Consider the following 27,042-nt stretch of genomic DNA (forward strand, 5'->3'; position numbering starts at 1 on the left):
ACGGTTGTTTTGTCTTCAGACGGCCCCCAAAAGAATCACATTAGCCATCAGAAGCAATTTGGACAGTGGCGTACTGGGGGCGGAGGTTTTTCCAGTCAGCACGTCATCTATACAGGAAGGACCTCACTTTTCTGCAGAAGGAAATGAAGAGAGTCCTTTTTCTATCAACTGCCTGGAGCAGTCTTGATTTCACTGCCAGGTGCTTGGGACCCAGGGTCACTGTCAGCCATGAGGGGGAGAAGGGAGGATTCCATTATCAAGCAGCACCAACTTGGCTAGAGCGAGTCCTTTTATTCTCAGTTAGAAGGACAGCCTGTTTCACATCCATCCCAGACATTCCTGGAATAAACTGAAAGGCCAACATTATGCTTCTTTAGGTTTTTGTCCTTTGGCTACTTGGTTGAATTTCTTCAGTCCATTATAGGAATCAGCAGTTTGGTGCTTCCCATTATTTAAATTTCAATTATTGATAATTCAATCATCAGAGGTTATTTGGGGTTATAATTAACTACCAGGAACTCTAGTCTCAGCAGCTGATGAATTTAGACACTAGTTTAGGACTCACGGAGTAAAGGACATAATGGCGTGTTAATTCTAGTTCACCTGGACTGCCTATCCCTCGCTCCCCATATCTAGCTATAAATGTCATTGGATGGCCTTCTTTCTGAATATAGATCATAACACTATGTCTAGAAATCTAATCATTTAGTGTTAGCACAGCAAGTTGTCAGCAAAATTTCAGCTTTTAAAGAACGAGAACATGAAACAAAGAATGTTTTGCTACTTAGCAAAGTCCACCTAAATAATTAAAGCGTATTCAACCTGAGGATGAAATGTAAGAGTGGACCGTGGAAAGAAAAGTTAATTGTTACAATTTTCATTTCCTGAGTTGGCCTTTATTCAATCAAGCAATTATTCTGTGCTAGTGCAACACTAGACATATTTTAGATTTCTAGAGATTCATAATATATTTGGTCCAGTATATTAGGCACCTCATCAAGTCTGAGGTTGTGCATTTTTTCCCCCTGATGACTTCTAAACTGACTTTGTAACTTTCTTTAGGTTGCGGTGTCACGTGACTAAAAACGTTCCATGGCTCTTAACCCACCTGCTCTAACTATAGCGGAGAATCTCCATGAGCATTTGTGTAGGAACCGTCACTCTTTTTTTGTCTCAACAGAGTCTTAGACTAAGGAGTCTGAAATGCCAGCAGAGCGAGTGCCCAGTGTTCACGTATTCCTAGATTCTCTGGGCTTGACAATACTTCCACCCTATCTTTTTCCACAGCTAACACAACCTTGACCCCTCAGAACTGCTCCCCGCAGGCACAAGAAGTCTTTTATGCTTCCTTTAGCCCTAAACAGAGGGCCTCTCCTAAGCAGGGATTGGAAATTGTGCCAAATTGCACATAATTGTGCACGATGAATTTGTAATGCAGGCTAAAACTTGCTGGGAAGTCAGCGGAGACCACCAAATTCATTTCGTTGGGTTTGGTTAGGGGCCAATCCTTCATTCACTTCTCTCAAAGTCCCTGGAGCTTTCCTTTGCTCACAAAAATATCTGAACCCAGCGCTAGATTTTTCTCTGCATGGAAACTAAGTCAGTTTGATGTTGCTTCTCATAGTTGAACGCCTTAAAGTCCTCAGGGGGATTAAATGTTGGGGGGGGGAGGAGGTGGTTTTGGAGTAGAACACAAACAACTCTGGATGCTGAAAAATTAAATTTCCCTTATTATTTGTTCTAAGGAGCAACACACATCTTTAAGTTCAAATGGAGAAACCACACCCCTCAGCCTGTACCCACAGACATTTATCAAAAAATAACTTCTAATTTCAAAAAGGAATCATATGGAAATTAAATGTAATGGGTATGAAAAATTTCTCAGTGAAAACTGAGCATATTATCAAGTGGAACTCACTAAGATGAAACACGGTAACATTTTTGCAACAGTTATTGGGGGAAAGTGGAATGATTATAGGTGATGTCTGTATTCATCTATTTTCTCAATTTTCTATCATGTGACTTCAATACATGAAAAATACACGCACTGAAAAAGGACTTTAGATATTGTACAGACGGTTTTGTTTCTCCTCATGTCATTCGTATTGTACCGAGAAATATGAACCTGTGGGCAGTACACCCTGTATAGGTACCCACCCCCAGGGAAACAATGCCATCTTGTACTGAGAGCCCAGCACTCTATGGTCTCGAAACATGCTTAACAATATCCACAGCATGATAACAACCACTCTTCCTCTGCCAAGATAATCTTTCTTATCAACCATTGACTCCCAAGATTTCCTCATGGATGCGATGGACTGAGTTATTTAGAAGCATAGAAAGAAGAACATGGAAATTTACAAATAGACTCTTTGGTCCATTTTCCTATGGGGAAAGAAAAATAATACTTAAGATCTCCTGAGTAAAAGTTGGGAGCATGGGGAACTTAGGAGATGGTTGAAGGAAAGGGAAGAGGCAGGGAGGGGAGCAGAGAAAAATGTAGAGCTCAATAAAAGTCAATTTTAAAAAAAAGACTTGGGAGCCATAGGACCTAGGAAGGGGAGCCCCACTTTTTGCTAGTAACATCCTCATGGTGATCAGGGGCCTTGGTGTGATCTTCTTTTCATGAAAATTTTCAAATGTTCTTGTGAAATGCAGTCTGTTCCTGGTATTTTCTTCTTTGGTGTCTGCCTTGGACCACAGCTGACGCAGAGTCCTTGCTCTCATGACCCAGGTGAACCTATAACACCTTCCCCTCTGTTCACTGGGCAGTTGGGATCCTTCCTACCAAGTTACAGTTAATTCCCTTAGGCATCTCACTATGCACCCTAAGCATGCTCCTGAGGCTATATGGCACTGTTCTATCTCCCAGAAAAGGGAACTGAAGCTCAGAGACTTTAAACTTCTTCACTAGATTCTTCTATCTATCATACAATAGACACAGACTTGGTTCCTTCAGTAGGATTTTGCAGAGATCTTTGATCAGACATCTTCAAGTCATTATCACTCAACTGTCTTTCAATTCAATTCACTCCAATCTGGAGTTAAAGACTTATTGATTGAGTTGAGCATTCAGAGGCCGCTGCTTCAGGCCCAAGAGTGGGGAATATGTCCCAGAAAAGCCTCACCTGATGTATGAGCCTTCCAAGGAGAAGTAGAATCCTTAAAGATTCACATCTGGCTATTCTCATGGTGAGCAATTTTAACAACACGAGTCACTATAGATGGTACACTAATCAAGTGATTGAACACAGTACAACATGTTTTAACCTTTAATCCTCATGATGATTCAGGAGGATTAATTAGTGCAATGACTCTTGTAATAGTATTAGTGTTTTCAAACTAAGGAAGCTGTTACTTAAAGAGGTAAAACATCTTTTCCAAAGCTAAGACCAGAAACCAGTTGTATCTAATGTCAAGACAGAAAGTAGGGTTGGTGATGGGAGGGGCCTGACACATGACACAGTGCACATTCATCCTCTGATAAACCCTCTTGGGAGGGAATTTTGGGCATGATGTTCATACTCTTAGGGAAAACACCCTTAGAAAGTTTTAAAATAGTGTGCCTTTTTACAGAGAAGGAAGCTTTGATTTCCATGTTTCTCAAATAGTCTGTAACACATTTAATATGTACCCTTCAGTACTGAAGTGGCTGAAGGCTCACAAAAGATGGGGAAAGACCTGAAGACACAACTATCATGCACCAGAAGGGAAACCGTACAGTCACCTCTTGTCGGAGAAATCACCACTGGCAAGCTTGTGGTGCACATACCTCTTTGGTTAGTAAAAACCACACTCAGTAACCGTTGTCATCTGCTTTGTCCACCTCTAATGTGGAGCTATTTCTGAGAAGTAAAAAACATTGCTAAACTCCAAGTCACTGTTAAACTGTAAAAAAAAAAAAAAAAAATCCCTCAAAGAATGCCAAACATTCTTATGTCTGCATTAGATTCTGAATTCAGAAGAGTAGTTGAAGATCTCTAAAAGGGCCTAGATGGAGGCAAGGGGCAACTTTTCCATGCAAGCCCCTTAGCAAGACAGTCGGAACCAGGTATATCTATATCTATCTGTGTGTGTGTGTATATATATATATATATATCTTCACTCTGTTGTGTAGTTTTGTGGTTTAAATGCACAGTATGAGTTGTTCATATTGCTATTGCTATAATAATAGTCATGGGAATGGGAAGATGGCTCATTTGGTAAATATATTTTGAGCAAACATGGGAACCTCTGTTCCAGATCACCGGTGTCCAGTGAAAACCAGGCCTGTGACTGTACTATTCTGATCTTACTCCTGTGTGGAGGAGATAGAGAGATCGTGGGTCTCTCTGGCCAACCAGTCTAGCCAAACTCCTAAGCTCCCGCTTCAATAAAAGAACTTGCCTCAAAAAATAAGGTTGTAGAGAGATTAAGAAAGACATGGTCTAAATTTTCACCATGTCTTTCTTAATCTCTCCACATTTAGAAATTTTCATATTAAATTTTCTATATTACTTTTAGAATCAATGTTTTTATTATTTAAATTTTTATTTTTTGCAGAAATTTTTAGTATAAAAGCTAAAAGCAAGATTTTTGATGATCTGTTTCAAGTCACAAATTATAATCTCTTAAAATAAAATCCCAAGAGTTCCACCCTGAAAAAAAAAAGAAAGAAAGAAAGAAAGACATGGTGGCAACCTTTGTTCTCCATAGGCGCCTCCACAAGTACAAGGACAAACTCACAAACACACATGCACAGACACACACATGCACATACATGTATACATACCATGATTGATTTACCTAAATTACTAATTGAGAACATCACAGGATATCTGCTAGTAAAATATCTTCCCAAAGTGTGGAAGGAATCAAACTGAAGGAATTCAACTTTCTACTCAACTCAACTCTGGAGTCAAAGCCACTGAGTGAAGTCACAGAAACGGAATACACCTCCGTGACCCTGAGTGTCTGTTGGAGGCAATTACAGTAATCCCTACTGATCAGCATGTGATAGTGGGCAACAAATTCTTAATGATCATAATTGAAAACATACATTTACACAAAAACCTGCATGTGAATGTTCATGCTAGCATTATTTTTTATAGCCAATGCATGAAAAACCAGCTGTCCAAATAAAGAATAGAAGAGGAATAAAGGATATGTATACAGTGGAATATTATTGAGGTATAAAAATGAACTTGGTACTGATACATGCCATACCATGGACAAATCTTGGAGACACCACGTTATTTCAAAAGCAGACACCAAAGGCCACATACTACATAATTACATTTCTATGAAATGTCTAAAGTAGGCAAGGAGGCAGGATGTAGATTAGTCATTTCTAGGAAACAGAGGGGCGGGAAGAATTAGGAGCAATGGCTTCATGTGTATGAGGTTTCTTTTGGAGTCAGGAAAGCCTTCTGGAATTAGTGGTTATGGCTGCACAATGCAGTGAACATAAAGTTTTACACTTTAAGAAATGGTGAGTTTGATGTTAGCTGAATTTTATCTCTATAAAAATTGCAAAGAAAAACACTTAATAGTCTTAATTTTCCCATTGGAAGAACAAAGAACAGGAAAACATCTGAGTCCAACTGTCGTTTCCTCCATGTGTGGGGAAAACAGATATGTAGTTAACTAGTGTTCCCGAAGCTCTTCCTCATGCCAGACTCCACACTGCACCGAATAGAGTTCTCACGGAGTTTCCAGACAACCTTAAGTGAATCGTGGTATCCGCGGAACAGAAGAATACGCTACTTTTACATGTCCAGTAAACAGTGCAGCGAGGATTTGAGCTGTCAGCTCAGTTATAGTCCTCGCCATCTAAAACAGGCTTCTTAGAAAGCAGGAGAGAAGTTAGAACAGCAATAGGAAGACTTGTGTTGGATCTTTGGAGCCTAGTTGACCAGGAAAGTGTGTTAGCGGAGAGCTGGGGAGGGTGGGAGGATCCAGGTCTGCAATGACAGCAACGCCCTACTAGTACAATACACTCAGCCATGCACAGCTGTAATGTTTTCCTGTCCTAGGTTATGGAAAAACGCATGAAATGCGTATTCCACTTTGTAGCTGGCAATACTTAGACTTGTGAAACGCTGGCATTATATTTGACTACACTTAGGAACAAATAAATACTGGCTAAAATCCTGACGAAGAAAACTAGGATCAGATTCTGAAATTTTAGCCTCACAGAAACTTGAAATAGTAAAAATAATTTTAAAAAAAGAAAGAAACTTGCAATGTCACAGGAATGTTCACAGCTAATCTATGGTTGCAAAATACTCCATAGGACCGCAGTCAACACCCAGGCATTTCTCTGCCGAGGAAAGCCCTGATGGGGGAAAATTCTTTCCCTCTGGGAACGCATGGGATGGAGAGCCCTTGCTTCTCATTTTAGAAACTATCTGCTCAAACAAAATGGAATATATTAATATTGCGATTGCCAAAGGAGTTGCCAGTTGTTGGCCCTCAATGTTCTTGGAATTAAAGCTTTTAATCAAAACTTTTAGTTTTTTCCCCCTTAACAGAATCTTTCTGATCTAATGCAAAAATAATACCTTGCTTAGAGTAGCCCTGTTTAGATTTTTGAAGAAAGAGCCTTCAAAGGGGGTTTTTGATTAGGACATTTACTCTAGGGACTTTCTTTTAAGAAGGATTTCCATACATACTTCCGATACCCACTAACTTCTTCACAGATTCAGAGAGAAGCCGTCCTGGAATGGTTGCCACGTGTGTAGGCTTGAGAGATGGGGGGGGGGCGGGGCGGCAAGGAAAAATTGGAGGCCTCTCAGCTGTGATAGTATTGCTGAATATGTATTCAAAGAGTCCCATGTAAACATTACCGAGAAATTTTTGGGGGAACCAAGCAGAGCAATTTACACTAGGGGTGGTGGGATCTTATTTTTTTTTAAACTGGGTAGAGCCCAGCACAGATGTCTGCAATGTGTGTGATATGCGAAAACTTTTATGCTTTTTAGAGCATGAATAAATGGGCCACAGATCATTCTTTCTGCGTGAGGCTCACCAGAGCTTGAACTAAACTCTTCATTTATTTATATCTGCACTTTTATTATATCTTTTTGAAATTATACTGATTACATCATGTCTCTTTTCCCCTCCTCCCCTCCCCCCCCGTGTGTACCCCTGCACCTTGCTCTCATTAGAAGTTAGAGCCCCTTCCTCTTTTTAATTGTTGTTGCTGAGTTCATATACTGTTGCTTGTATGTCTGTTTCCAGGGATGAGGATTTGGTATTGAATAACCATTTGCTGTGCTCTTAGATTTGATCCCTGTAGTTCTCTGTCTATGGTGAGGGCCCATGGGCTTTCCCCTTACACATTAGCTTGACTATTGGTGTCTTCCTTGATCAGGGCATGTGTAGGTAGCCGTGTTTGTAACTAGTAGATCCAATCTCACAGCAGTTGTGGTTTTTCTGTAATCCAGACCTGTTCTGGCTAACCTACCTCTGACTAGGGAGCTTTGCCGTGACCTCATTTATTCTATAACCATCTCACTACTGTGACTGAACACCTGACAAGAAGCAACTTAATGAAGGGCTGACTTATTTCAGGTATAATCTGAGAGGAAAGCCCATTGTGGAAAGCAAAGGCACAGTGGTGAGAGAACGTCTTAGCTATGGTGGCGGAAGCGTAAGGCAGCTAGTCACATTCTTGTCACAGAGCCCGAGACTGAGTTTGCCTCACTGACTCATTTCCTTCTTTGTGTGCCGTCTGATCCAAGCTCCTGGGCAGGTGCGCTACACTTGGGTGGTCCTCTTCCCTAGGATGAACTTCTTTGGAAATGCCAGCAATGTGTCTGCTAGGTGACAGTAAGTCCAGACAAGTTGACAATGGTGAGTCCCCCATCACACCACCAATCTCAAATAAGTGTCAACTTAACTGATTCATTTTAACACTTTCTAGAAAGTCGTACTAAGCTAAATAGAGACACATTCTTCTTGTAGATCATGTATCGAGTAGGTGTATGAAAAATTTTAAGTGATGATAGCATCTTAAAAGAAGAATAATTTATTGGTATATTTAGAGGAAGGAAAAGAGACTAAACCCAAACCAAATAACCCTTTCAAAGCCTGATGGTACAAGGCACACTGATGGTGGGATCTCCACCATGCATTCAGTGAGTTCATGCATGCACTGCCTTAGGGAAATGGTGACACACTGATCCAAAATAGGGGTTTCAGACACTGGTTACTGTTTGTTTTATTTTGAGTGCTAGGGATCACACACAGAAAATTCTGTATGCTGGACAAGCGTTCTTTTACAACACTGCATCTTCAGGGTATTTATTAATGTCACTCACTCACTACAAAACACCCCAAACAGCTTCAGCAACATCCCATGGTCCTATCTGGATTTGGAAAGACACTGTTCAATTTTAGAACTATGTCTTGTGAGGGACAATAAGTGAGATGGTTGAAATCACCACACTCAACTTTCTTCTTGAGGGGCTAACACATACGTATTGAGCCATGCTAAGCCATTGCATTATCCTGCTAAAAGGCTTTTATAAAAGATAAAAATAACATATTTTGTATTACATCATTCCATGATTAAATAATTGCTCCTAGAAGTTCCAAAATAAATGACACTTGGTTTCTTTTTGAGCACTGTCTGAGAAGTGTGACGTAGAAGAACTATGCATTACAAAATGGGCAAACCCAGGGAAGCAAAGAGCAGGATCCTGGATTCTGGGCCTCTTTAGCAAGGTTCTCCCAGTTCCAGGGTCCAGAGCAGGGATTTCCACTGTGGTCCACAGAATCCAGCCTGAAGGAGAGTGTGCACTGTGAAGGTGAAGGTGCTTTTGAGTCTTAGTCTGGTTACCTGTTTCTCAGCTTACTATAAGACAGAGCATTCTCCCACTTGGGCACTGTGTTGCCTCTCTCCTCACTAGAACCCAGGCATCTTTTGTATTGCTCTTCACACATGAGATCATAAACATGTGAGTATTACAGTAAGTAGAAAACTCTTTTTGCTAAGCAAAAATGGATTTTCATTTATAGTAACAATGAAGAAGAATGCATAATAACAAAAGAGTTTCTGAATCCTCACTCCACAGAAGGGTTTTTCTTGACAACTTAGGAATATGTAGTTATTGAATGCTAAACCCCCTCCCTAATGATGTAAACAAATGTACTAGGCTTAGGGTTAAGTATATAGCATCCTCTTCTCACCCACAGATGATAGTTCCAAGGAAACAACAGATACCTGTGATTGTAGAGAGTTCTAAGGTTACATCACACTAAAGGTTTCATACATTCATCCATTAACGAATAGAGACAGATGTTATAGGTTTACAATAAAGTTCAACTGATAAATCAGGCAAGGTTTTCAAGAACACTACACTGGAACAATTATAACAATGTACTATAATAAATTATATTTTTAAATTATGGATTTTAAGCTATAAACATTGCTTAAATTGTGGTACATCCATACAATGGAACACTATACAACTACTTTAAAGATGATGTAAATATGTACATACATATGAGACACATATATAAACTATACCAGACTGTGGAAAACTCTAAGAAAAATAGCTTTTTCTGAAAGAGAAAATTAGTACACACACACACAAACACACAAACACACAACTTTATAATTACAGAAGTATGTATACTAAAAATGTTAACAATTACTTAGATTTCTGTGAGGTCAATTTAATATCCTCAACTTTTATTTATAATTGATATTTTAAACTTTATTGGCAGCATGCATGTCTTAATTTTATAAGTAGAAATATTATATATAATATATACATATTATAATAAATAGGAAAGTTATTTTCAGATTTAATTTTTCATACTCACCCTCCCCCACATACACAAAGATGGTAATTCAGATTTTTTTTTTTTAACACATCAAAATGAAAGACATGACCATGACTTTCCATTGCCCTCTGGTGGAAAAATAGAGTAATTTTATGGGCATGCTTATTAGCTAAATTACACCCAATAAATATTTGCATTCTACATCAGACAAGTGATAGCTTTAGTACCACAGGCAGACTTGTCAATCTTTATTCTTGACTAAATCTTGGAGAAATTAAGTCAGAAAAATCCTCCTAATTTAAAAACAGAGAGAGATAAAGAGAGAGAGAGAGAGAGAGAGAGAGAGAGAGAGAGAGAGAGAGAGAGGAAGAGGAAGAAGAGGAGGAGGAGGAGGAGGAGGAGGAGGAGGAGGAGGAGGAGGAGGAGGAGAGGAAAAGATACTTCTGCATACCTGTGTAGCTTTTAAAGGTATATAAATTTATCAGTGCAGTTCTTTGGGGTATAAGCTTCTCATAATTTCTCACAAGTTTATCATAGTCTATGTTAGTTATACCTCATGAACTATTTTAGTCTTTGTCACTGACAGGCAATAGCACTTGAGTTGAGGTTGAAAATTAATTTTACCCTATTTTAAATGCATTAGAGAGAAGCAAACACTTGAAAAATTTCTGGTTTCCTAATTAGTACTAGTTACATTTACTGCTGCTCTTTTCAGCATGGAAACAGCATTCTGCAGAACATCCCTGAGATAAGACTGTGAAGGCAATAGTTCCCTCAATGATTTCCCTGTCTCCCTGGGCATATGAACTTGTGTTCAGAGGTCATGGGCAGCCGCACAGAGAAAGTTAATGCCCCTATCTTACAGCCCAGAATGGAAACTCGCTTTCCTATGAGTGCCTGTGGACACATCATGTCAATACTCAAGAGTCTAAGCCTTTACCAAAGAAGGTATATCAAGTCTGCCACAACAAATTCCTAACTATAATAAGGGCCTGTGGTGGGCTTAGTCATGACATACCAAATATACATATCTGCCTGTATGTGGTACAGTATATTTAAGATAATTCTTAAGAAACAAGGTAGGGGGCTAGAGAGGTGACTTGTGATCTTCCAGAGGACCTTGGTTCAATGACTACCACCACCCGCATGGTGGCTCTCAGTCATTCCTCATTCCAGTCTCATGGGACCCAGTGCCTTCTCTGACCTCCGGGGGCACCGGGCACACATGTGGTGCAGAGACATTCATGCACACAAAAGAAACATAAAGTAAACAAGGTGTGTTTGTATAGGTTCTACCCTGTGAGGGAGGCTGGGTGAAGGAGAAGGATGGATGGTAACTTGTTACTGTGTTTTCCTGAATCTTTTACGTTGGGTAATCCTGTACTTGTTAACCAAACAAAAATAAAATAATTTCAATGACTTATTACAGAAAACAAATCAGAACTTTTAGCATGGTATGCACTTTTAACTATGGCTGGGTAATGGAGTAAGATATTACCTAAATACAAAGGCAGAAGCCATGTACACCTATACAGAAATCTGTCTTTAATATTTAGAATGTAAAGGAAATCCATGTGAACCATAGACTGAAGAAAGATAAGACAGGTCCTGTAACCCCCATCTTTACAGATGAAAACTTGTGTGTTCTCTGGATATCCATCTGTGAAATGGCCCGATGATTTAAAGAACAGTATCCTTACCCATTATTACTCACAGATCCTTCTCACAGTTACAGTATCTACCTTTTGATCCCCTTTCGCCTAACAGCAAAATCTGAAACTGAACTTACTGCGATTTCTTTCTTTAAGCCCGTCTTCAACAGTAGAAGATGAATTTAATATCAAGTTCTTATGGTATGTTATTTGGTGATCATACAAAGATGTGCTGAAGACAGTGCAAAGTGATAATTGCATGCTCTTACATCTTAAATTAATCCATTTCTATGAATCTGTGTATCATCACATGGCTGTGGCTTACTGGCAAGGCTCCTGCATGCATGTCTCCTGTGGGCTTCTCTCTGACACTGCCTACTCTCTCTATCTCTTTCAGCCTGGTTTACTCTGTTAAGCCTTTGGCCGAAAGCAGTTTCTTTATTAACCAGCATCAATAAAACATATTCATGGCATATATCACCTCCCACATCAGGGATTGGTTTGTAAAATGAAAAAAAGATTGTTTTAAAAAATAAAGAAATAAAAAGGGAGTGAAAAGATTGTAAGAGTGACAGTGTCCTTTGCTTTACAGAAGCTTCTCAGTCTCAGGAGGTTCCATTTATTCAATGATGCCCTTAATGTCTGTGCTGCTGGGGTTGTACGTAGGAAGTGTTCTCCTGTGCCCATGTGTTGTAGAGTACTTCCCACTTTCTCTTCTATCAGGTTCAGTGTGTTCGGACTGATATTGAGGTCTTTAATCCATTTGGACTTGAGTTTTGAGCATGGTGATAGATATGGATCTATTTTCATTCTTCTACAGGCTGACATCCAGTTTTGCCAGCACCATTTCAATGGAAGAATGGATGAAGAAAGTATGGAATATATACATATTAGAGTACTACTCAGCAGTAAAAAACAATGACTTCCTGAATTTTGCAGGCAAATGGACGGAAATAGAAAACACTATCCTGAGTGAGGTGAGCCAGACCCAAAAAGAGGAACATGGGATGTACTCACTCATATTTGGTTTCTAGACATGAATAGGGGACATTGAGCCTATTATGCGTGATACTAGAGAAGCTAATTAAGAAGGTGAACCCAAAGAAAAACATTTAGGCGATGAAAGGAGACAGAGACAAAGACCCACATTGGAGCACCGGACTGAAATCTCAAGGTCCAAATCAAGAGCAGGAGACAGAGCACAAGCAAGGAACTCAGGACCGCGAGGGGTGCACCCACACACTGAGACAATGGGGATGTTCTATCAGGAACTCACCAAGGCCAGCTGGCCTGGGTCTGAAAAAGCATGGGATAAAACCGGACTTGCTGAACATAATTGACAATGAGGACTACTGAGAACTCAAGAACAATGGCAATGGGTTTTTGATCCTACTGCACGTACTGGCTTTGTGGGAGCCTAGGCAGTTTGGATGCTCACCTTACTAGACCTGGATGGAGGTGGGTGGTCCTTGGACTTCCCACAGGGCAGGGAACCCGGATTACTCTTAGGGATGATGAGGGAGGGGGACTTGATGGGGGAGGGGGAGGGAAATGGGAGGTGGTGGCGGGGAGAAGGCAGAAATCTTAAATAAATAAATAAATAAATAAATAAATAAATAAATAAATAAATAGAAAAAAACAGATTGTAAGAGCCAGAGATTATGTCTCCTAAAAATGACAGGGAAGGTATATCCATGATAACTCAAAAATATGGCTGCCTAAACAAGACATGAGCAATGAACACAAATAGATGAGCTAAGGTAGAAGTGGGGAAATCTGTCTGGGTCCCATACTTAAGTGAAGAACTATAGGCAACTAAGAACTGCAGAGAGAGGGAGAATTACTCTTACATGAATGTATCCACTAGCTTGTTATTCAATATCAAGTGGTCAGCCCTAAAATCATACATATATAAGCTATAATAAATGGACTCAGTAGGCAATATTTATATATTTTTGCATTTATATACATACATAACAACAATAATTTAAGGAAAAAAGAGGCCATGAATTTAAAAAGGGCAAGGGAGTATATGGGAGGGGTTGGTGGGAAGAAAAGGAAGGGGGTAAGCAAATTTTAATTAAAGTAAAAACTTATAAAAATAATCAAAAATAAATAAAATACAAGAATTCTATTTTTAAAAATGGTACAACTATTTTGTAAGTTGAAAGTTATGACTGCGTCAGACTTAGGAGAGAACAGAAAATCCAATTAAGTCACAGATCAGGCATGTTATCTAGGGTTCACAGTACAAGTCTTGGACAAAGAAGAATTGAGAAATGAATGGTCTTAGTTAGACTTCCTAGGAGGTCTGCTGTCTACATAGCCAAAAACGGTCGGCATAAATCTGTTGTCCTAAACATTCTATGTGATTCTATTTTTTAAAAACTATCGACTATTTCCCGCTATCTTCTTAGCCTCCTTAGGAATGTTCGCTACCCAGTGTGGCATCATCATATTTCCCAAGACTCTCAGAAGTGAAAACCAGTGATGTAAAGTGTCTCTTATTCATGCATTCCTCATCATGTCATGGAAATGACTAACGGCACCGTGAGTGCATCCTTGAAAAATTAAGAAACTCTCACCGCCTTCTGCAAAGGCATACCATGTTTTTAATAAAGAAGCCAGAACTTTGGACCACACACAGATTCTTTCTTTGATCTTTCACCTTAAAAGTTGTTTTCTCTCCTCCCGACGAACCTAACTTTAAACTGTTCCCTGTCAGATGATGGAGTGTCCTGCATCTTTATTAATCTAGATTCCAGACATTTGCTGCAAATCAGAAAATTCATATTTAGGCATGTCTCCTTATAATTTTAGCTATTTTAAGACAGTGAATTTTCAAATATACTTTTAGTCTCTCCTGCTTGTGGAAGTGCAAGTTCTCTTCAATGATGAAGACACAGATAAGAATTTTTCTTTATCTACACCTATCCAGCGATACATCTCCAGTTCTCCTCAGACACAATCCTATGACTTTTCTGTTACCCATTCCTTGATAAGGAAAATTTGAAGGTACCATATCCAGATTTTGCCTTGAGTCTAATAAGGTTTTCTTTCCAATGCCATGAAAGTGTGAGGTGGAAAACAGCCTTCCAGCTCACTCCTGTCTCTGTCCTTGTAAGGTCTCTAGCCACAGCAAAATGGTATCTCTTCAGCTCAAGCAAAGTCAAGTCCAAAACCTGCCTTTGCACTCTGCTTGATGAAACAAACTTTCCAGAACTTGTTTTATTTCTTTAAAATGCTATAGTAAAGTCAAGAACAACCAAACTTTCCATTCTGGCAACATCTTGGATTAGACTTACACTCTTCAGTTTTCAGGAAAAAAACAAAACAAAACAAAATAAAAAAAAATCCTTTTCCTTTTCTCTTTTGTTCATCTTCAATACTTGTCCAACCCACCATCATGTTAACTGCACAACCCTGATGCAGTTTGCAGGGACAACTGGGAATGGCCGAGCTTTCATTTTCTCTGTGGAATTTCTTATTACTTTCTGATTTTTTTGGATAGACCAGCAGCAGCAGCAGCAGCAGCAGCTCAATACACTTTGAGCTCTCTTTGGAGGCCTGAAAGAATAAAGCCATTGTTCCGAGGTGTGCAGTCCAGAACAAGTCTGGTCCACAGCAGCAGTGTGAATGGGATTCTGTGGCTCTTACACACCTGGGGACCAGGTGGGGATGTATCAAAACAACCCAGAGGAGAGTGTGTGATGGACCATTTGTCATATTAGCTAGACCTCTTTGAAAGTCATGCCCCCCTCACCTCTTTTGGGTATTTTTCCATTTCCAGCAATGCTGGGGCCCAGCTAACCACAGGCTAACACCCGCACCATGCCTTTGCCTTTAGAGAATTTAAATCTGGATCCAGTGTATTCGTGAAAGACAAATGCCTCGAGGAATTTGTGGGGCAGAAATTCTCTCCTTTAAGACATCCGTCCATAGTCCTGTTTGTGAGGTGCGTGTCTGAGACAGGCTGATCCAGGAAAACTTGAATGCCGCCTTGACTACATGCCAGCCAGAAGGAAACGAGTAAATGAATTACTAGGCTAAATGATCTGAAGCTGGTATAGGAGTCAGGGAAACTAGAAAAGGGCACTAAATTCTTCTCACTAGCAGAGACCACACTGGGACTCTCATGCGCACCGTGGAATTGTGTTTTGATCTGATTAAATATCCCCCACGAAACCTTAGCTCATCATACCTGTAACAAAATGGGTAACTAAGGATCAGGAGAGTAAGTGCACAGATCTGGCTGTCTAGGAAAGCTCGGAGGTAGAACCTGAGTTAAAAAGTTCGCATGCCTTGAGTGTCTTGTTCATGAATTACTGCCAGTATTCGCTGGGCAGTCATTTAAATGAACCCAGAAAGGGATGACAAGACATGGCTGTCTGGGATTACCATTGTTTGCGATGTGAACTACGTGCTTTTTTTTTTTTTTTCTAAAGTTTGTCCAGGAAGATAAGAGTAATGGCGCTCTATGTACATCTCGTGTACTAGGGAAAAGTATGCAGTCAGTGAGGCAGCAAGGGCTGCTGAGCTCGGAGAAAGACTGTAAGTTCCAACCACACCACTGTCATCAGCGAATGAACGACTCTGGGGAAATGACTAAAAATTGGTGTGTACCTTTCCTTAACGTCCAAAACCAGATCCAAATCGTCATACTTATCTCACTAAGTCTTTATGATGAGGTTGAAATTAGATAATGCAAATTCCCTTAGAGTGACTGGCAACACAAGCTCAATAAACGGTAGTTATTATTTTTATACAGCTCGTATATTTTATATAGCTACAATAATGTACATGGTATAGTATTTAAATTTAAAGTAGTCTTGTATATTTATACAAGTGTGTTTCTTAGGGAAAAAAAGTGAAGTTCTAGATTCTCACCTTGGATTTGCATCTGGAACTCAGGGCCCACATCTTGCTGTGAACCGGCCAGCAATGACTTTGGCTAGTTCCTTCGTGGTACTCTTGGTACTCCTTTCTTGGCTCCTCAAAGTCATGTGACAACAAGCCACTGACATGTACAATATGTACACTATGTAGCACATAGAGTGTATTTTTGTTTCTTCACCTAAATGTCACAAGAAGTTCCCATTTTATGGATGATGACAGTAAAATTTAGGGAGATTCAGCAACTTGCCTGACATTATTATGTTCCTAGTTCATGTCACTGAAGTGGTGTTCTTTAACCCAGTACGTTGGCCCAAGCCCTTATGACTTCCAGTCTCCTCGTCGAGGGACCTGTTTAATAAGGTCTCTAACAATGGTCTCTGTTTTAGCCGTCCGAGTGAAAGTTAGGACCATTACAAAGAGAAAATGCTAAATCAGTTTTTTGTTCGTAACAATGGCTATTTTCACTCCTCAAAGATTAATAAGTGTGAGACGCTAAATTTAAACCTACAATTGGCTAGAGATTAAACTGCTGCAGCTCTGTTTTGGAAGGAAGCTTTTAAAAGGCCAGAACTCAACTTTTCACGTTAACGGGATTCAAGCTTTCAATGCTTTCCTTTCTCCTTCCTTTAACTAAATTCAACTTCGTATTTTTCATCTTGTTGTTGGAGTCTTTCCAGGTCACCTCTGCTAAGAAACACAGGGCCCTTGGCACCGAGCTTTTGGGAATGTACCACATCTGCCTCTGAACGTCTGCCTGCCTACCTTTGATGCTGCACTCAACACCTAACTTAAAACAAAGCAGGGCTTGAAACAGAAAGCAACTCCCAGCACCGTGGGTCCAGCTAACCCACCAGCGGCCCCAGCCCTGAGCATCATGAACAGGAAGGCCTGAAAACCCCCCAAAGCAGCTCGACATTTCAAGACGGGGCTAACCAATTTTCATTCAGGGGACGAAAAAGAACAGTGCTGCATCAGAGAGGAAGAAAGGAATAAATGACGATGACAGCTGTGCTGATTCATTGTTTTTTTAAATAATTCTGAAGCATTCTAACTATTTTTGGTGTCATGTAGAGACTCTGCAGAGCTAAGGAGGCTTCATTGCAGTGTGTGTATGGACTTTTATTTATAATAAGGTTTTCATTTTGACATGATACTCCAACTGAAAATGCAGAATTCTCCTTTGCCCTCGTTCTCTGGAATTGAGAATGTAATTCATCATCTTGGTGGTCCCAGGAAAGCACCCTGGAATTCTCAACCCCGTTTTTAATAGTTGCATATCTACCCATATGGTAACAATATTACCACAATCAAATCCCCGCTACCAGAGACATCAAACAGTTCAATGAGCCCCACACCCAGGAATATTTTCTTGTCTCAGAGGGGCAGATTTCCATCTCTAGATGATCAGAAGGGAACTAATGTGATACAAGCCAAAGTAACATGGTCTACTGAACGCAACCTATCGATCCAAACGAGGGGAGCGACCGCTCACAAAGAGGGGATGACGGTGGATAATGTGCGCATGTTTCCGTTTAAAGATCACCCCTTCTCAAAGCTCTGTGTCTCTGCCTCGGAACAATAGCTTCCTTATTGCAAGAATCTGAGTGAGTGCTGAGACAAGGAGGTGCTGCTCCTGACAAGCAAACAGAAGTAGAGAAGGCACTGTGCCTCTAGGTTCCACGGGTCACAGCCAGACTAGGGCACCTTTGGCTCTCATGAGGCTTTCAAGCATTCAGTCAGAAGTAAGAGTCCTCAGTGCTTGGTTTACTTGTGAGTTAGCTGATGACTTAAAAACACAAGGAGAATTCTAAACCTCTCTGTGCTTTTGTCATTTCCTAGATGCTTCTCCCTCCTAGAACCTGGAGAGGTCAAGCCTCAAGAACAGCTGCTGATGCAGATGTTAAGAGGAAAAAATTCAAATCCCCTAGAGTTATCTAGCTCCATAGAAGAAAACCCTAGAATCACATTCTGATATTCTATCTCAAGATTCGTCTTATCTCACGATGGTCACTGTTCATCGGGGCTTGGAGGGAGGCATTGACAAGAGTCCTTAAAGGTCTGTGATGTCCTGTGTTCAGGAATACAAATAAGCAAAGTGAGGGCAAACTCATCCCTAATAAAGGGATAACAGAAGAACTTCCTCTTAATTGAAGTGCTTACACATTCACAAATTCCTTGGGTCAATACATACTATAGAGTAATCAGTGCTGATGTATTTTGATGTGTTTCCTAGATTAAAACAAATACAGACTGTCAAAATGCAGAAGACTAAAGACAGGAGGGAGTTAGAGATCAGAGGAAATTAGGGGTGGATGGATCCAGGAACAGAGGAGGATGGAAGACAGCAATGAGAAGAAAATGAGAATAGTAGGCCAATTTTCAAAAAGTGGCCTCAAGTTCCCGACTTATTTTTATTTGCAGTACTTGAGTGGACCTCCTCCATCCTCCCCTTACCACGGATTTATTGTATCAGTTGTCAGATGCATTCATGGTTACTATCTTAGTTTGCTTTCTATTGCTGTGTTAAACACCATGACCAGTAGCAACGTGGGGAGGGAAAGATGTATTTCATCTTATAGCTCATACTCTATCACAAGGGGAAATCAGGGCGGAAGTCAACACAGGAATCTGGAGACAGGAACTGAAGGAGAGAGCATGGAAAAACACTGCTTACTGCCTTGTTCCCCATGGCTTGCTCAGCCTGCTTTCTTATACAACCCAGGACCATGTGCATAGGGCTGGTACCACCCACAGTGGACGGGGCCCTCTCATGTCAATCATTAATCAAGAAATAGACCCACCATCTTGCCTACAGGCATGCCTGATAGAGGCTTTTTCTCCCAAGCTTTCCTCTTTGCAGATGACATTAGTGTCTGTAAAGTTGACAAAATCCTATACAGCACAGGTGCTAAGTGGCCAATAAAGTTCAGGGGTCTGTGGGATACAGTGGCAGCTTCTGGAAAAGAAGATGGTCTCATGTCTGGGAGGCAGATCACTTAACTTGTCTCCCTTATCTAGGGAGAGACTAGTATGTTCTGTAATTTGTGGTTACTCATGGGGTGATGGAGGCCTAGGCTTTAGTACGGAACTGAAGTCAGGGTGATGTTGAGGATAGCAAAGCCCACAACTGTTCCTGTGCATTGTGGAGGCATATCCTATCCACAGGTCCTCCTGAAAGGGCCTTCTGTGAACACATGCAAGCCGTTCCATGATGACTTCAGCACCTCTAAGCTCCCATGCTGAGTATTATCAACCCCTGCATTCTGAGCTCAGTTGAGACCTTGAACATTATATTATGTGCTCATATTGGGTACCCATTGCTACTCATGTTTCTGACCCCAGGTCACTGCTGCTTATCCCAAGCTTTGTAGTCCAACTTCGATATGGTTTCCTCAAGGTTTTGCCTTGCCACTTTCAGTTCTTTACCTTCCCAAGAACTCCAGCATTGGTTCCTTATATCTGAGATACTAAAACTTATACTGTAATTACTACCAACATAATCTTCTTGTGAATTTCATAGTGTATCATTTATTTTAATGATTCCAAGTGTAAAAGACTCCAGATTCAATTATGTCATTTAATAATAAGCCATAAAAACTAAAGTGAGGAGCCGGAGAGATGATCCAGCAGTTAAGGGCACCAGTTCCACTTCTAGAAGAACCAGGTTCAAGTCCCAGCATACACAGAGCATCTCACAATAGTCTATAACTTCAGTTCTATGGGATCTGATGCTTTCTTCTAGCCCCTGTAGGCACCAAGCACACAAATGACATGGTACAAAGACACATGCACATCCAACTATATATATATATATATACACACATATATATGTAAAACTTAAAAATGAAAAGTAAAACAAACAAAATCTATGATAGTCAGGAAAAGTTAGTTTTTTCATTGAAGAATCTGAAGGATTTTATATGAGGATAAAGGGAATTAATGGGGAAAAATCCTCAAGGCTTAATGACTTTAAGCTGAACAGAAGGATTTTAGCATTTGAGTGAACAAAACTTTGATTTTTGGAGATTAAGACATTTCCCCCCTCATGACAACAGGGGTTTGTAGACAGTATAGACACGTGGCACCCTTCTCACTCCATTATTCAACGTTCCCTTCAGAGAGACACGGTGCTTCTGGGGGAAGTTGATTTAGTGCTTGGTACCAAAGATGAAGGAATAAAGCTGGACTTCATGGATAGACATCTTATATGACCTCAGGGGAGGTTTCCACACAGAGCTCCACAAGCCCTGCCTCCCAGAAGAGCCAGCATGCCAGAGGCTCCGTTCTTGAGACAGAAAGCTGTTTTAGCAATGGGCTGAGCGTGGGGAACTCGGCATGGTCAAGGATTCAATGGATGGAATTTTTCCAGGCACCAAGGCACAGCTATACTGAGCAGATGAAATACATCACCGCTTACTACACCCTCTAAGACAACTTCTAAGAGGCTTACACAGCTCAGATGGTGCTACCGTGTCACTACTGTGCAAAGATTTGAAATAAGTTTTCATCTCCTCGTTCTTAAGCTGTTTGCCGTGGCATAGACATGTGAGAAGGTTAAAAAAAAAAGCCATGGGCAGGTTTAGAATTAAGAGCTATTTTGGTTCAAGAGCACTGACTACCAATGACACGAATACATTCTCTGGGAGTCATCAGTCAGGATTATATATTCTATTGCTTTACCAAGGGAGGTTGATTTTAAGCCAGACTGGCTCCTGTTGGACTGGTGCCTGTAACTGATACTCACTTCATTGATCACTGCTGGGGCTCAGATCGAGGAGAGGAAACCTCAGTTTTAGATATTCACATGTACAGGAGGGAGAGAGAGGGAGAAGGAAGGCAGAGGAGTAAAGGGTTAGAATCTGACTTGAAAACTTAAAGGACAAAGGGGTTAGGTGGGTGAAACTTTCCTTAAATCGAACTAAAATCCGTAAATGCTCAAAACCAATGATCTGTCTGATATACATGTTAAAAAATCTTGGAAAGTTAAAAAATGTGAATGATCTAGTGAGGCTAGGCTTGAGATTCCCCAGCCCAACTCAGGGAGCGAGCCCATATAGACACCAGAACAAGAATAATTCTAAGAACAGGGAAAATGAGGACAGATTGTTTTTGAAACAGAAAAGAGAATGGGTTTTCTAAACCTCTTTATTATTTGATTATTAATACATCTTCTACACTACAGAGTTCAGTAGAAGATTGGGATGGGAACTCAGTGGAAAAAGTGCTTGCCATGCAAGAGTGAGGAGTTCAGTTTGAACCGTTGGAACCTATGTTAAGTAGCAGCACACATCTGTAATGCCAGCGCTCCAGTGGTGAGATGGGCAGTGGGGGAAAGAGAATCCCTGGGCCAGCTAGCCAGACACACGGCACTAAACAAGGCAAGTTGCCTCAGACAAGGTGGAAAGTGAAGACAGACATACAAGGCTGAATTTTGACCTTGACATGTACATGGTGATTTGCATGAACCCTCATTCTCACAAACAGGCACACACACACACACACACACACACACAGAGTATATAAACAAGATTTCGATACAGAGAATATGGTATTTTATTGTGTTTTACGCCAAGAAAATATTAACCAAAACAAATTGATATAACCTGGTATACTCTTTCCCTAAAATGTAAGTTAATGCCTATTCAATTTTGATTTTAGGCACACTAGATATAGATCTCCCCTCTTTTCTGCCTTTAGTGTATTTTATTCTGTATCTATATAGTTTTGCTGAAAAATTCATCTATTCACGTCCACTGAACTCCCATGTGGTATTATTCAAAAGTATAAAGAGTTGCTGTTCAATTGTAAGTTACAGATGGTGGGTTTAGATTTGCTTTCCTAAATACGGAAATTCTAAAGTATTATTGAGTTTATATCAGTTAAATAAGTATTTCTTAAACATACTACAACTGCTACAGTTATACTACAGTGTTGGAGGTCACCCCAGAAATCAAAAGGGCTTTCTATCGTCTGGAACCTGAAGGATGAGAGTTAGGAGATCATGAGTGTAGTAAGTAACTGGGCAAACAGAAGTTAAAACAAAACAAAACAACAAACACCTGAGATTAAAGAAAGAAAGTGAAATGCTCATGGAAGGGCTAGGCATCTTCCTCAGCCTGGCTGACTGGAGCATAGAACAGAGAGAGGAGTTGAAAGTGGAGGTGGAAAGATGAGGAGGATCCAGCTTGTGGAGAGATCTAAAAACCATCAAAGAAATTTAGTTCTAAAAGAGAGGAAATGTTGAACTTGTTAGAGTATTTGAAAGGAGCCCATGAGTGATTCTGACAGATCATTTTACTTCAGTGTGGGAAAAACCCAAAGTATAGTAGATGAGTTTCAAGACTTAAGATGCTGAGAGATGCTGTACGTCCAGCTTGGTAGTGACAATGGTGGCGTGGGGCTAAAGGAAAAGAGTGAAGGGTTGGGAAGGACAGGCAAGCATTGTTTATAGAGCTTGATGACCATGGACTCTAGGGAGTACAGGAAGAGGAAAAAAGTTTTCAAATGCAAGGAAACTTAGGTTCTGCTCAGGATACACTGAGTCTTGCATCTCTGTAGAACCTTGAGACAGTGGAACCATGGCAGTCTATTGGGTCTCTAGCAGGGGAGCACAGGTACACAAAAATTCTTGATAAAAAAAAAAAGAAAAAAAAAACGGACTTCTGATATCAGGGAAGATCCTCTTTATTGACCAAGCATGCAGCTTTGGAAGAAACATACATTAAATTGTAAGTGGGGGAGAGGGGAAGTTGTTCTAGTTCTGTCAGAGCTGTCTACTCTACCACAGAGGTTAGTCGGGTGAGAGCTGTGGTTGCCAAAAGGACCTCACACCTGAGGAAGGTGACTGTGTGTCTAAATTTGTAATTTGGAGTTGTTGTCTGGTTAAAGATACAAATTCAAGGATAATAGTTAATTGGTTGATGCCTAACTAACGCTAATATAGGGAAAGTGTGTAACCCAGGACAGAATCCGAGTAACTTTTACATTCCTGAAATGGACAAAGAGAAAGGAACATGAGGAAAAGGAATTAGTCAGAAAATCCAGATAAAACAAAAGAACTGCGGACACAGGGACGGGAAGGGGGCAAAGCCTAAAACTTACCATTTGTTGTCTGCTTACCAAAGTCGTTGATGGATTTCAGTGAGTTGGTTGTCAACATTGTAGAGAGAGGAGTCACGCAAGTTGGGGACAGTCCATGGAACTACACAAGAAAGAGGGCACCACTGGCCTTGCTGAGAGGAGCACAGCTAAACATGAAAAAGAGACCCAGTTTTCAAAGGGCTTATCACTGGCAGGGGCAGGAGGGTGAGTATAATGCAGGCTTGGGGTTTGAATGTAGAGGAAAGAGGAGAATGGATGATTGAGAAGGATGTGTGGTGGAGGGAAGATGAGTTTTAACAATTCGTAAGAATATCTTTAGCATATTTAAAGGTTGCTGGGAAGGAGCCCTGGGAGTCGAGGTAGAAAACTGAAATGGTAATCAGCTACTTGAGGTCCTCAGGAAGGAGCCAGGGGAAGGGGCACAGTATCACAGGAGAAGGACAGGAGCCTGTCTCATGCTTGGAGGCCAAGGGGGTTCCAGGCTGAGGGCTGTGTTCTCTGAACTAAAAGTAAAATAGAGAGTCAGGCTAGTGCTTTTGATAATATCAGAAAGAGAACCAAATATTCATGATGGGCATCAAAGAGAATGCCAGAAAACAGACAGTGACTAGGTTTATTGACATCTAGTTTAGGTAATAGATCAATCATTCATTGTAAAAATAATCTACAAAATGGCATAGTTTTATTCATCAGAACTTTTTTTGTTTGGAGTTCTTTCATCTTTGTCCTGCGATCCAATCTATGCCAAGCTTGATCATCTTCGTGCCCACCTGATCTGCCAGTAGCCAGCCTAGGCGGAACACAGTATTACTATTTTTCTGGGATAGAGTCTGGCTGTTTTCCCAAGTTCCATAATGTCATTTCTACCATTCTTCATTATTATGTATCAATATGTGTTTTTTTTTAAATAGAGCTGTGGCAGATTACCCAGAAGGAAAGTATCTTTTTTTTTCCCCCGAGACAGGGTTTCTCCGTAGCTTTCTGGTTCCTGTCCTGGAACTAGCTCTTGTAGACCAGGCTGGCCTCGAACTCACAGAGATCCGCCTGCCTCTGCCTCCCGAGCGCTGGGATTAAAGGCCTGCGCCACCACCACCTGGTGGAAAGTATCTTTTTAAAAGTAACTATCAGCCAGACACTATGAAGCAAGAGAGAGTCCTTGGAACACACAGTTCTAAATGGGATGTCTCCATCAAATCCCTCTCCCCAGAGCTCAGGAAAACCTGCAGCAGAGGAGACAAAAAGAGTGGAAGAGCCAGAGGGGATTGAGGACATCACGAGAACAAGGCTTTCTGAATCAATTGAGCAAGGATCACATAAGCTCAGACACTGAAGCAGCAAGCACAGGGCTGACCTGAGTCTGCACGAGGTCCTGTGCATATGTATTATAGCTTTTAGCTTAGTATTTTCATGGGATTCCTGAGTGCATGGGTCTCAAATTGGTCTCTGATCCTTGTGCCTGTTCTTGGCACTCTTTACCTTCTGTTAGGTTGCCTGGTCCAGCCTTGACATTATATCTTTTGTTTTATCTTATTATATTTTATTTTGCCATATTTGGTCTTTATCTCTTAGAAGTCTGTTATTTCCTAGCAAGAGACAGAAACAGAGTGGATCCAGGGAGAGAGGATGTGGGAAGGACTTGGAGTAGAGGGGGGGAAAGCTGTAATCAGAATGTATTATGTGAGAAAAGAATTTATTTCCAATAAAAATATCTATCAATACCATAAAAGCTGTTTATTCTACATATTCTTCCTATGTTGTTAAAATAGTTTCCAACTTCAGTTTACAGAGAAATGGTTAAGGAGAACTCAGATTCCAGCCTCTGTCACTTTGGGACAACCTCATCCTTGTGCCACTGATTTGGAAGGTGAGTTTAGCTTAACCATATGATCTCACTCAGGCTTCTTTTCTTTTCTCTGTAAATGGGGAGTGTTAGGAAAAAGCAATGGATAGCCAACCTGTTGTACTTACTCAAGATCAGTTAATAAAACTCAAAGATTTGGAAGAGAGTCTGGCATAGAGTGACGTTTATAAAAGTGGTCATGTTATCATTACGATGATATTAAGATATCAGATAATATTTCTGCTCTCACATGTTCTCAATGAGGGGAACATCTCTACAAACACAATGTGATATTTATTTATATAAAGACCAAGATAGACATCTCAAATCTAGTCTAGCGTTTGCATCAACTCATACGTGTGGTTAAATCACTTTACCCATCTATAAAAATACAGCTTGGGCTACATTATAAATTAAAAATTCTGCAGAGCAAAGTCTGTGTATTGTCTACAGAATTTTATATAAACCACATGCTTTTGCTTTTACGTATTTAGCTCTTAAGATGGTTATCTTGAATATTTCATATTTTTCTCAAGGTTCTATAGCACATTATATTTAAAAAATTGAAATATTAAATTTGTAATGAAAAACTGAAACATCTACACATGTAATCAGTAACTTCAGAAGTTTAGGCAATTTTCTCTCCACTTTAGCTGAGGCTTACTTATACATGCAGGCTGTTGACCCTTTTCAGGTAGAGGATAGCTACGCTTTTAAAGTTGTGACTTCTTCCTCAAAGCAATGTACTTAAATATCTCAACGGTGCCCATAAGTGACTGAAATCCTTGTATAGTCTCTTAGAGAAAAATATAGCTTTTCTATTTATATAATTTAAAGTCAGATTTTCTGAATAACACCTTCCCAAGATTTAACTGAAACTTTTTTAAACTCTATGATATTAAGTTTTGGTGTAAAGGTTAAATAAATTATTAGGTTCCAATTTAAACTGTGTACCATATGATAAGACTTGAACTCATTTGCTTATCTTACAGACATTTGCATCAGCTCTCTCCCCAGTACTAAGTCCATCAGTCTGTCCCACAAAACTGTGAAGGAAAACTTTTCCTACAGAAAATCAAGGAGCTCTAGTTTTCCTTTGTCTTTTTTTGGAAATGTTTTTATATCCTTTCAACTTTAGTGGGCAAATAACAAATTTTACAGCTATCCTTGGTGCTAATGAAAATCTAAAATATTAGGAGAAAATATGAAAACATGAAAGGTCCTCCAACCATTTTCAAAATCTCATACCCAAGGCTTAAAGTTCCCTATCGATTTACTCACCACCACAGAGGATTTATTTTAAATTATCCCTACACTTAACTTGTACAGTCTTTTTTCTTGTCATTATTCTCAAAACAGCATAGCACAACTATTAATATGGCATTTATATTGAATTAGACATCATAATTAGCCTAGAGTTGGTTTAAAGAAGATGGAAGACTACATCAATTATTTTCAATTCTGCGATGTTATAGAAACAACATGAATATCCATGACTTTGGTATGCTGGGAAGATCCCAGAACCCTGCAGATGCCAAAGGATTTCTGAATGTTTACTACATCCTCATGTAGATGTGGAACTGATACTTCAGATTTTTCTCTTTGAAGAATTTGTTAGAACAGAAAAGTGTCATGGTTATTTCATGGAGGTAGTGGGCAGTGAAATTGTCCTGCATTTGTCCTTACAATATGTGGAGTGCTTAGGGGTATGCAGAATCAGTTTTCTTTACCCAATTATTATAAAGTCAACTATCCTCAGAACGTTAGGCTTATAAGAGC

Source organism: Chionomys nivalis, chromosome 11, assembly GCF_950005125.1.
Source record: "Chionomys nivalis chromosome 11, mChiNiv1.1, whole genome shotgun sequence".
Taxonomy (NCBI): Eukaryota; Metazoa; Chordata; class Mammalia; order Rodentia; family Cricetidae; genus Chionomys; species Chionomys nivalis.